The sequence below is a fragment of the Brachyhypopomus gauderio genome, chromosome 12 (genome assembly GCF_052324685.1).
Source record: "Brachyhypopomus gauderio isolate BG-103 chromosome 12, BGAUD_0.2, whole genome shotgun sequence".
Taxonomy (NCBI): domain Eukaryota; kingdom Metazoa; phylum Chordata; class Actinopteri; order Gymnotiformes; family Hypopomidae; genus Brachyhypopomus; species Brachyhypopomus gauderio.
In genome coordinates, this window is record NC_135222.1 from 10700280 (window position 1) to 10712848 (window position 12569).

A 12569-nucleotide genomic window follows, 5' to 3' on the forward strand; every position below is an offset into this window, starting at 1 on the left:
TTAGATAATAATTGTGCACTGTTTCCAAATCAGACCCTTCCTGCACTGACGGTGCTTTTATTTTAACCGCTGACGTTTTTTTCATATTATTCTTACATCTCACCAGAGTGCAGGTTCCAAAACCGCTCTGATCGTTTGAGTGTTTTCTCTCGTGTTGCTGTTGGAAGTTGACATGTGCAGGGCTGCCAAAGTTGGCTTGTGCCTGAAGCCTCTGCTAAGCCATGAACTAATTCATCTTCCCAATCAGGACTCAAAATAAGACCTCCAGATTAGTTTGAAGATCACTGCTGGGTGGGAAGGGAGGGGGGGTTAGACTTTCCTTAATCTGGATATTATTGCAAAAGCCTCCTCCACCACTACACTACCACAAACATGCATGCACATGTACACATACATATAATTTAATGTACAGCATGTGAATGCATATCGTTTTAGATTGATTCCAGAGTTTTTCTTTTTAAATGTCCAGACAGTGACTTTTCTTCTCAGCTGCATGACAAAAGAAGTTGTTCAGAGACAGGTTTTCAACAGAGGTTCAGAGGTTGGTTTTCAACAGGGCTCTGCCCTCTATCCACAGACCTTTGGGCCATTTGATTCTGCTTGTGTAACAGCACAGCTTGTCACTCTGCTTATGGCTCTGGGCCAAAGAAAAAAACATCCTAAAGCATATCTTCCTGCAGCAGAATCACACAGTCTGTGTAGTCTGGTCAAAATGAGCAGGTGACGGTTTCTCTAGGAAGAGTTTTTTAGGTTGCAATGAAGGTAAATGTTTAGAACATTTTGCACAGAAATCAACAAAGTGAAATGCTTTGATGACAGCTGAGATGCAGCTGTGATTTGTTATTGTAGTCAAAGACGTGATGAGTAATTTGTAGCAGACTCGCACATACAAACACATGCGTACACACAAACACCAACACGTGCACACACACACACACACAATTACATACTTACATGTTAATCATACAGTCTAATATTTCATTTGTTTTTGTCAGGACTGCCTAACTCGGGTCAGGTTAACACTAGTTAGGTTAACACCAGGGTTGCTAACTTTTCAAGATCGCTTGGAGTGAGATTTGAACCGCTTTGAGTGTGAGACACACGCATTTGACTGTCTTCACATGCCACACATCCGATTTTTCACGCGAAAAAACATCTAGCTTATTTACCTCTGTTCCATATCGCAATATAATACTTAATATGTGTCCATTTTACACCTCCCCCAGTAACAATTTACGTTGGCCACACACACCCCCACCCCCCGTCAAGAATTTACACTCGCCACCCCACCAGGTTCAAATCTCACTCCAAGTGATCTTGAAAAGTTGGCAACCCTGTAGATTCATATCATAAATTGAGATATTTTATGCACATTGCGTGAAAACTCTCCCTTAATGATGTTAGACACTGTTTTCCCTGTTCTATTCACATTAAGGCAGGATGTCTTGTCCATTGTAATTCCACCATTTGGCAGCAAGAGACACTAATCATCATCAAATGTCTAGCATGTATGGTTCCCTATTTTTCCATAACACCGCCACTTGGAACTGTATAAAGAATCCTCATATGCTTAGATTAGATTAGAGGTGCATCCAGAATTACAACAGATGCAGTGACACAACAGAGCTGTCAGTATACTGTGAACATTTCTTAGGTTATAGTTGGTGTTTTTTTTTTTTTGGTGTTAATTTTAAGAGCATTGTTTCAAACCAGACTAATAGAACATGAGGACTATAAGACATAACTGACCTTCAAAGATGCTGGTCATAGTGTGTAAAATGCATTTTATGGCATTTTACAACAAAACAAAACTCCATTACAGACTTGCTTGGCAGACTTATTTGTCATTACCATGTTGTGTTGAAATATTTTTCATAAGCTACAAACTTTTGGGAGTTCTAAATTTAAAACATGCAAGGTTTTTAATTTGCATACTTAAAGGCCAAACAGAATGTTTGACATGAATGGTGGAATATCAAACAGTTCACTATAACAAATGTTGGGACAATGGGCAGATCACATGTTGGAATCAAACAGATCACTATAACTTGAATATTGGAACATTTAACATTTGGCACATTGGAATATCAAATAGATTACTGTGACCTGTGTGTTGGAATAGCAAATATAGGGAAACAGCCTTTCATGGAGTTTCACGTTTGCTTTCCATTACGCAGATTATACTCAGTTGTATATGTCTTCTAATCCGGATGATATCAATCCTACTCTCAAAATTGAGAACTGCGCCCAGGACATAAAAAACTAAATGCTAGAAGCTTACAGTTGTGATCAAATTTATTCAACCCCCACTGAAATAAAGTGTTTTGGCCAGTTTGACATTGATTTTGATCATTTCAGTCATCTTATTTACAATTATATCAAAGAGGCACTTATAAATTAGACAAACATAACATAATATTTATGATGGAATAACCACAAATGTCTTTACTGTGCTCACATCATTATCAGTTTTATTCAACCCCCTAGTGACATTATTTTTTAGTACTTAGTACAACATCCTTTTCCAGTTATGACAGCTTTCAAGCGTGAAGCATAGCTTGACACAAGTGTCTTGCAGCGACCTATGGGTATCTTAGCCCATTCTTCATGGGCAAAAGCCTCCAGTTCAGTCACATTCTTAGGCTTGCGCACTGCAACTGCCTTCTTTAGGTCCCACCAGAGGTTCTCAATTGGATTTAAGTCTGGTGATTGTGATGGCCACTCTAGAATGTTCCAGCCTTTCATGTTCAACCATGCTCTAGTGGACTTGGATGTGTGCTTCGGATCATTGTCCTGTTGGAAGGTCCAACGTCTCCCAAGCCGCAGGTTTGTGACTGACTCCATCACATTTTCCTCCAAGATCTCCTGGTACTGAAGGGAATTCATGGTACCCTGCACACGTTGAAGCTTTCCTGTACCATTAGAAGCAAAACAGCCCCAAAGCATAATTGACCCCCCGCCATGCTTCACAGTAGGCAAGGTGTTCTTTTGTTCATAAGCCTGGTTCTTCCTTCTCCAAACATAGCACTGGTCCATTGTCCCAAACAGTTCTAATTTAGTTTTATCTGACCACAGTACACTGTTCCAAAACCTTTGTGGCTTGTCCACATGACTTTTGGCATACTGCAGTCGACTTTTCTTGTTCTTTGGAGTCAGCAAGGGGGTGCGTCTGGGCGTTCTGGCATGGAGGTCTTCGTTATGCAGTGCGCGCCTTATTGTCTGAGCTGAAACTTCAGTGCCCACATCTGACAGGTCTTTTTTCAGTTCCTTAGCAGTCACGCGGGGATTTTTCTCCACATTACGCTTCAGGTAGCGCACAGCAGTCGCGGTCAGGATCTTCTTTCTGCCACGACCAGGTAACGTTTCCACTGTGCCCTTTAACTTGAACTTGCGAATGATACTTCCGATAGTGTCTCTTGGAATATTTAACAACTTCGCAATCTTTTTATATCCATTGCCATTCTTGTGAAGAGCAATAACCTCTTCTCTTGTCTTCTGGGACCATTCTCTTGCCTTCACCATGCTTGGAAACACACCAGTAGATGTCTAGAAGGAGCTGAGTATCACAGTCCTTTTAAATCTGCCTAATTGGTGCTTATCATGCTTGATTGCTGCTCGTTGACATCCACAGATGTTTTCAATACCTGATGGAAAACACTGGAATGAACCTCTGTTCTTAGGAGTGGTAGTCGTAAAGGGGTTGAATAATTGTGTCAATGAAAAAATCACAAAAAGGCCATTTAATACTTTATGACAAAAAAAATTGATGCTATCTTAGTTGCATTTAGTTCTTTAACAAGTCCTTGTAAGATTTCATTATGAACACAATTACAAATGTGCACTGAATTCCATAAAACCCTTCACAGCATTGGGGGTTGAATAAATTTGATCACAACTGTAGGTGTCACTTTTGATTCAGATCTTTCATTTGACAAACATACAGTATATACAATGTCACTAAGGCTGCCTTTTTCCATTTACGTAATATCGCTAAGCTGTCACATTTACTGGTCCATGCTTTGTCTCGTTAAGATTGGACTATAACCCATCTCGCCTTCTGCGCTCCTAAAATGCAGGATTTCTCTTAGTTTCAAAAATTAGCAAGACTACAGCCAGAGGCAGAGCTTTCTCCTTTAAAGCACCTCGGTTATGGAATTGCCTTCCAGCTCCGATCAGGCTTTTATCAAGCCTTCAGTTAATATTCTACTTGTGAAGGTGTGGAGCTCGGGGGGCCCCCAGTCGTTGAGACTTCTGGTAATATGAGATGTTGGTGCTGTCATCCAGCTGTGTCATGGAATCACTCTAGTTGTGACAATGACTTGGGTGGAAAGCAATATCTCAGTGAGCCTTCATGACTGTGGTCACCTCTGAACCCCTCCCTTTAGTTATGCTGCTATAGATTAGCCTGCCAGAGCCTCATGCTAATCACTGACACGTGAGCTATGTATGTTTATATAAATGGTTGTTTAAATTGATGTTCACATACTCAACCTGTATTTTATATATTTTTTTGCATGCTTCTACCCAAGATGATTCCATACAAGCACCTAGGAGATGGTCTGGCTTGCCAGTGGATGTGCTGATGCCGGGGTTGGATGTGCCATTGCCCCAAGAGGTCGCACTGATGCCAACTCCTACCAGAGGCTCACCATCTGCATTGAAGGGACTGTGACAACTTGACCTGGAATTAGAACTATAACTATAACTACATTTGGACTATAAATATGGACTTCTGCTAACAGGCCGCCCAATGGAGGATGGGTTCCCTGTTGAGTCTTGGTCCTCCTGAGGTTTCTTCCTAATCCCCACCATCTTCTTCTTCTTCTTTCGGCAATGCCCATTTAGGGGTCGCCACAGCGGATCAAACTCCTCCATCTGGCCCTGTCCTGAGTGTCCTCCACTGACACACCAACCACTCTCATATCCTCTACCACTGCATCCATAAACCTCCTCTTAGGTCTACCTCTCCTCCTCTTGCCTGGAAGTTCCATCCTCAAGACCCTCCTACCAATATACCTCCCCTCTCTCCTCTGTACATGTCCAAACCATCTCAATCTTGCTTCTCTAACTATCTCCAAAACATGCTACATGTGCTGATCCTCTAATAAACTCATTTCTGATCCTATCTTTCCTCGTCACTCCAAATGAGAATCTCAACATCTTCATCTCAGACACCTCCACCTCACCTGTCTCTTTGTCAGTGCCACTGTCTCCAGTCCATACAACATAGCAGGTCTCACTACTGTCCTATAGATCTTTCCTTTCATTCTAGCCGACACCCTTCTATCACAGATCACCCCAGACACTTTATGCCATCCACACCACCCTGCCTGCACTCTCTTCTTTACCTCTCTTTCACTTCCTCCATTACTCTGTACTAGGCCTGTGTTGAAAAAATCGATTTTCCGATTCAGAATCGATTCGCATATGATGATCTGATAATCGATTCGTACGTCCAAAGATCGATTTTTTAGTGAACTTTTACCCTCGCCTCGTCACTGAATTCACGCAGGCGTGCTCGGTCTAACTAACTGTAAAACAACATGGCGTCGGACAGTGCCGGTAACGACAATAGTCAAATCGGACATCTAAAAGCAGAAGGACAGTTTATCCAGTGTCAGTGACTATTTACAGTTAGTCCATGTCACTGACAGTTTACCCAGTGTTTTTACAGTTTAAAAAAGTTTAAAATGTTCTTGTAACTTTGGGCGCAAGGCGATGGACGAGACAGAATCTTTTGCACTTTCCAAATCGTTACGTTTATTACATTTACCGAAGCGCAGACAGCGCACATAAAACACGTTTACATAGAACATGTGTGACTCAAACAATGACGAGCACAGGACGCTGCGCGAACACACAAACCCCACGTGACGAGACGAGCCACAGGTGAGACCAGTGACTGTATATACGGTCTCTGGGTGAGACGGATTATCACAAGATGCACCCGCACCCACGGAGATCCACAGACGCAGACGAGTAGACGCAGACAATGTTAACACATGCTCAAAAGGGAGGGGTCGGGGACCGTAACATGACAGTTCTGTTCTTATATTCGCACTTTAAAGAAAAATACACGTTTACATTTTATACTTTCAGTTTATTAAGTGTGAGCACTTTTAAAATAAAAATGCATTTCGTAGCAACAGCTTTTGGGTGAATTCATAATTATTTCAATCATAATGATAATGTACTGGTTAGTGTCCCAGTAGGAGTCCACTGTTGCAGATATAGACACCTCAAAGATGTCCTCTGTTTATTGTCCTGGATTACCTTTCTTGAAGGTAGATTTATGATGACCCTTTTCAGTCTTCCAGCCATCAGTAACTACCAACTACCAGTAACTATTTGCTGGTTAATATCGATATAATACTAGTTTTAACATGTTGCTTCTGTACATAGTCAGGAAACAGCTCAAATATCAGTCCCACCAGGATTTCGCGGGCCTTTTTTGTGATTGTTGCGGGCTAAAATGTTTGATGTTGCGGGTGTTTTTAAAAAAAATTGCGATGGAAGTTGCGGTGTGTTTTTGCTTTTTTGTGAGTACATTACAATAGGGAGTAAATGTTGTATGGTTTCCTCTATTTAGTAGTCCATTTTAATTATCTATTTACCTATTTATTCAGGCTTGGCAACTTTTCAAGATCGCTTGGAGTGAGATTTGAACCTGGAGGGGGTGGCGAACATTAATTGTTGACGGGGGGGCGGGGTTAGCGAACATAAGTAGCTACCGGGTGGCCTGTAAAATGGACACAAATTAAGTATTATATCGAGATCGATCGCCAGTGGTTGGCACCAGAGCGAACTAGTAACTCATAGATATGGATCAGAGATAAATAAACTTTATCTCTGACTTTAAACTTTATCTCAGTTTAAAGTTTAAACTTATAAACTTTATCTCAGACCCTCGCCGCTTGTGTGTGCTGCAGTGACTTCGCGGGCTACCGTTGCATTGTGGGGAATGTAGTGTTTATGCGTGCAAAACACCTTCGGGCGGCTGTGGCCTGCGGGCCGGTTCTAATAGTAATTAAATATCATCCAGGAGGCCATAGATAATCAATTCGCGGGTCGGATCTGGACAGTTTATCCCCGCTTTCATGTAGTGTACCGGGATACTGCTTTTCCCGATCTTTTTGCCGTTATTTTCGTCGCTCATGCTGCTTTCAGTCTGCTCCTCTTGAACGTATATACGGAAGTAAGGCGGGAGTTTGTCGACGTCACATCAAGACGACATCAGTGATTGGTCAAATTTGCGGGAAAGTTGCGGTGATTGGCTGAAGTTGCAACACCGCCCTGAATTTGCGGGGTTTGCTTGAAGTTGCGTTGAAGTTGCAAATCGCAACATCGCAACTTTCTGGAGGGTCTGAAATATATTTCAATAACACTAAACCCTGAATTGGATTGAATCGGATCGAATCGATTAAATCGGATTAAATCGAAATAAATCGATTCTTAATCTTCAGAATCGGAATCGGATCGATTCTTGGAATTTGAATCGATACCCAGCCCTACTCTGTACCCTCGACCCTAAGTAGGTAAACTCATCAACCTTCACCAAATCAACTCCTCGTAACTGGACCTGTCCACCTTCTGCCCTCTCATTCACACACATGTACTCTGTTTTACTCCTGCTCACTTTCATTCCCCTGCTCTCTAAAGCATATCTCCATCTTTCCAAGCTCACCTCCACCTGCTCCCTACTCTCACTACAAATCACAATGTCATCAGCAAACAGCCTAACCTTGTCCGTCAGTCTGTCCATGAATTGCGAACAGGAAGGGACTCAGGGCTGATCCCTGATGTAGTCCTACCCCAACTTTAAACCCATCTGTCATTCCTAGAGCACATCTCACTGCTGTCACACTGTTCGCATACATATCCTGTACCACCCTCACATACTTTTCTGATACTCCTGACTTCCTCATACAATACCACAGCTCCTGTCTTGGTACTCTATCATAAGCTTTCTCTAAGTCAACAAACACACAATGTAACTCTTTCTGTCCTTCCCTATACTTCTCCATTAACACTCTCAAAGCAAACATAGCATCTGTGGTGCACTTAGCTGGCATGAAACCATACTGCTGCTCACAGATCTCTACCTCTCCTCTAAGCCTAGCTTCCACTACTGTTTCCCAGATTTTCAGGCTGTGACTGATCAACTTTATTCCCCTGTAATTACTACAGCTCTGAACGTCGCCCTTATTCTTGAACATCTGCACCATTATTCTTCGTCTCCACTCCTCAGGCATCTTCTGACCTTCCAAGATTCTGTTAAATAACCCAGTCAAAAACTCCACTGCTGTCTCTCCCAAACATTTCCATGCCTCCACTGGAATATCATCCGTTCCAACTGCCTTACCACACTTCATTCTCCGAATTGCAGCCCTTACTTCCTCCTTGCTCACCTGAGGCACTTTCTGATTCACAACCTCTACCTCTTCTAACCTTCTTTCCCTTTTATTCTCTTGATTCATCAGTTCCTCAAAATACTCTTTTCACCTTCCCAAGACACTCTCCTCACCAGACAACACATTTCCATCTTTATCCTTCATCATCCTAACCTGCTGCACATCCTGCCCATCACGGTTCCTCTGTCTGGCCAATCTGTACAGATCCTTTTCCTCTTCCTTAGTGTCCAACATCTCATACAGCTTGTTATATGCCTTCTCTTTAGCTTCTGCCACTGCTCTCTTTGCCTTACAGCACATCTCCTTGTACCTCTGTCTACTTTCTTCATCTCGCTGAAAATCCCAATTCTTTTTAGCCAACCGCTTTCCTCTCAAACTTTCCTGAACTTCCTCATTCCACACAATTCCTTCCTCTGTCTATCTTCCTCTGTCCTGAGGTCACACCAAGTACCTTCCTAGCCACATCCCTCACTGCATTTGAAGTCTCATCCCAGATATCCAGAACACCACCACCACCACCCAGTACTTGCCTCACCTCATCCCTGAATTTTACACCACAGTCCTCTGTAACGCGGTGAGTACAGAGACATACACACCACGTAAGAAACAGAGAAGGGAGGACCCAAGTGCCGGTTAGCTGAGTTGTATAATCCAGGTTCAGAAAGTAAAAGTCCTCACCAGGATTTTGCTCAGGCTTCTTGGATTGTGTTGATTCCACTCATTTTAACTGGACTGCACTAGTTAGAAATCTAGCAAGCTTGAGCAAAATCCTGGTGAGGACTTTTACTTTCTGAACCTGGATTATACAACTCTGCCGGTTAGTAAAAAATGCAGAGCGCAACACACACACACACACACACCTGAGCAATAAACAAAACCAGAGAAAATAAACACGACGCGCAAAAACGAAAAGGAAACTAAACCGTGCGAGCACGGTAGAAGTACAAACTGAAACAACGCGGAAATATCAACGCGTAAGCAGACAAGATAATACCGTGGATGAATACGGTAAAACTATAAACAGAAAACAATGCGGAAAAAAAGAAAACACGACCGTAGCGCTCGGGCAAAAAATCCCAACAGAAAACAACGTGGAATACTCAACACGTGAAAAACGAAACTCAACCGTCTAGGCACGGGTGGAAAAAAAAACAAAGGCAACAGAAAGAACGCGTGAAAAAACAAAACTAAGGACGTCAGGGAAAGACTGACAGCAGGCAAACGCCGCAACATAAATAAAACCTTCCCAAAAACATGAACAACGGATAGGAAGAGAAAACAGCTTAGGGAAAATTTGAGAGAGGCCAGATAGGGGCGTAGGAGGTAGATACTCAAATAAGTAACAGCGGAACGAGAGAAAGAGAGAGAGAGAGAGAGAGAGAGAAGGAGGTGGCGAGACACCTTGAAACGCAACAATATGATAGAGAGAGAGAGAGAGAGAGGCTGAAAGCGCAACGGCTTGAGACCAAAACGATTCAGCTGTGATTCGTCTCCACAAGCTTCCTTAAGAAGCCTATAAAAAAGCTGAGACGAATCACTGCTGATTGTGCCGATTTAGTCTGGGACTGACTCGGGTGCCCCGTGCGGAGGTAGAGGGCGTGGCATCTGAGCTAGCCCTGACATCCTCATCCTTTAACTTCCACCACCTGATCTTAGGTTCCGCTCTCACTCTCTTCCTCTTCTTCACCTCCAAAACCATCATACATATCACCATCCTATGCTGCTACACTCTCCCCCATCATCCCCACCATCATAGGGAGTTTTTCCTTGCCACTGTCACCTCTGGCTTCTCATTAGGGATCTGGACCCATACAATTGTAAAGCTGCTTTGTGACATGTGTTGTAAAAAGTGTTATATAAATAAATTTGACTTGACTTGAACCAAAAGGGATGTAGACCAAAGCTGTTGATTTGCAAGAGAACATTTCTTTGCTTATCCCACTGCAATACCACATTCCAAGGACTATACATAACTATAATGTTGGAGTGTACTAATGGAGTGTATGTGTACTAATGCATATTACAGAGGTTAGGAACATGCACAGACTGGCTGGATACCAGATGAAGGCTGTGATGTCATCTGCAGCCTGGGAGGACTGCTGATGTCCTGCCCTAGCAAGCTTAAACAATGTTCTTCCCTAGACTAGAACATAATATCAGCATGGTGGCAAGACTTACAGGAAGATGAGCAAAACAGAGTAAGAAGTACCTTCCACTTCTTCAGGAGGTGGGAAAGAGGACTAGTAAGTGGAAAACTGCTATTACACAATCAACCTGTAAAACAAACCAGGTATCGATATATAGCAGTTCAAGTTGACCTACCTGAAAACATAAAAATCTGTAAAGTGCCAGAGGGGACAAAAAGTGATTAACAACTTTTAATTTGAAAATGTTTAGATTTTTGTATGCCACCCAGTAGCAGTACAAAAGGGTGTTTTTCATTATGTGACACCGACTGTCAAATATGAAGGAACAAGTGATGGTCTGGGCCCCCAGAGTTGGCCAGAATCCTGACCCAAAGAGCCGACAGCATTTTACAGCACTATGCTATACCTTCTGGTCTACATCTACTTGATCAGGGGTTCCTCCAGGCTACTTTAGAAGATGAGAACAGGCTTCAAATTATGGAATGGCTACAATGTCTCCTTACAATGTCTACAATGTGTACTCTCTCCTTACAATGTCTACAAATGCACCACTTTACCACACAACACATTTAATAAAATTATTCATTAATTCTTTTTTCATCTTTAAGTAACTTCTATGCTTTAATTTCAGAATACACAGATGTGTGAATTTCAATTTAAAATGGAATAATTGGATTGCCTGCGTGAGTTCATGGCTGCAGTGTTGGAATGTGGGGAACATGACAAAACACAGACTTAGTTTATGGTTTTACTTTCAGGGCAAGATTGAGAGTTGCCGTACAATCCAGAAGTAGGCAGCAATGTACAGAGACAAGAAAACAGACATAGGCAAGCAATTTGATAGATGTTGAGATGTTTTAGTCATTTTGAAGGGACCTTTGAATCTTGGTTTGAGATCATGGCACATTCTTTGCAGGTGAAAATTCATCCAGATCATAATCAGCTTTAGGTCCTCATCACCTGTCTGCTTTGATTTTGTATTTTTGTAGACACTGCAGATATCCGCTGACGGTCTTTTGTAAGTCGCTCTGGATAAGAGCGTCTGCTAAATGCCATAAATGTAAATAAATGTAACAACGAGAAGAGGTGACCGGACCCTGAGGAAGATTGTGGAGAAGGGCCAATTCCAGACCTTGGGGGACCTGCGGAAGCAGTGGACTCAGTCTGGAGAAGAAACATCCAGAGCCACCGTGCACAGGAATGTGCAGAAAATGGGCTACAGGTGCCGCATTCCCCAAGTCAAGACACTTTTGAACCAGAAACAGCGGCAGAAGCGCCTGACCTGGGCTACGGAGAAGCAGCACTGCAAATTTTGCATGTCATCCGGAAAGCAAGGTGCCAGAGTCTGGAGGAAGACTGGGGAGAAGGAAATGCCAAAATGCCCGTGCACTTGGAGCACTTCATGCTTCCATCTGCTTTATGAAGATGAAAGCTTTATGGACCTGGCACCTGCTCACAGTGCCAAAACCACTGGTAAATGGTTTACTGACCATGGTATTACTGTACTCAATTGGCCTGCCAACTCTCCTGACCTGAACCCCAAAGAGAATCTGTGGGATATTGTGAAGAGATAGTTGAGAGATGCAAGACCCAACACTCTGGATGAGCTTAAGGCCACTATTGAAGCATCCTGGGCCTCCTTAACACCTCAGCAGTGCCACAGGCTGATTGCCTCCATGCCACACAGCATTGAAGCAGTCATTTCTGCAAAAGGATTCCCGATCAAGTATCGAGTGCATAACTGAACATAATTATTTGAAGGTTGACTTTTTTTGTATTAAAAACACTTTTCTTTTATTAGTCGGATGAAATATGCTAATTTTTTGAGACTGGGATTTTTGTTTTTTCTTTACTTTTTTGCCAAAATAATCAATAATAAAACGATAAAAGGTTTGAACTACTTCAGTTGTGTGTAATGAATCTAAAATATATGAAAGTGTAATGTTTATCAGTACATTACAGAAAATAATTAACTTTATCACAATATGCAAATTCTTTGAGAAGGACCTGT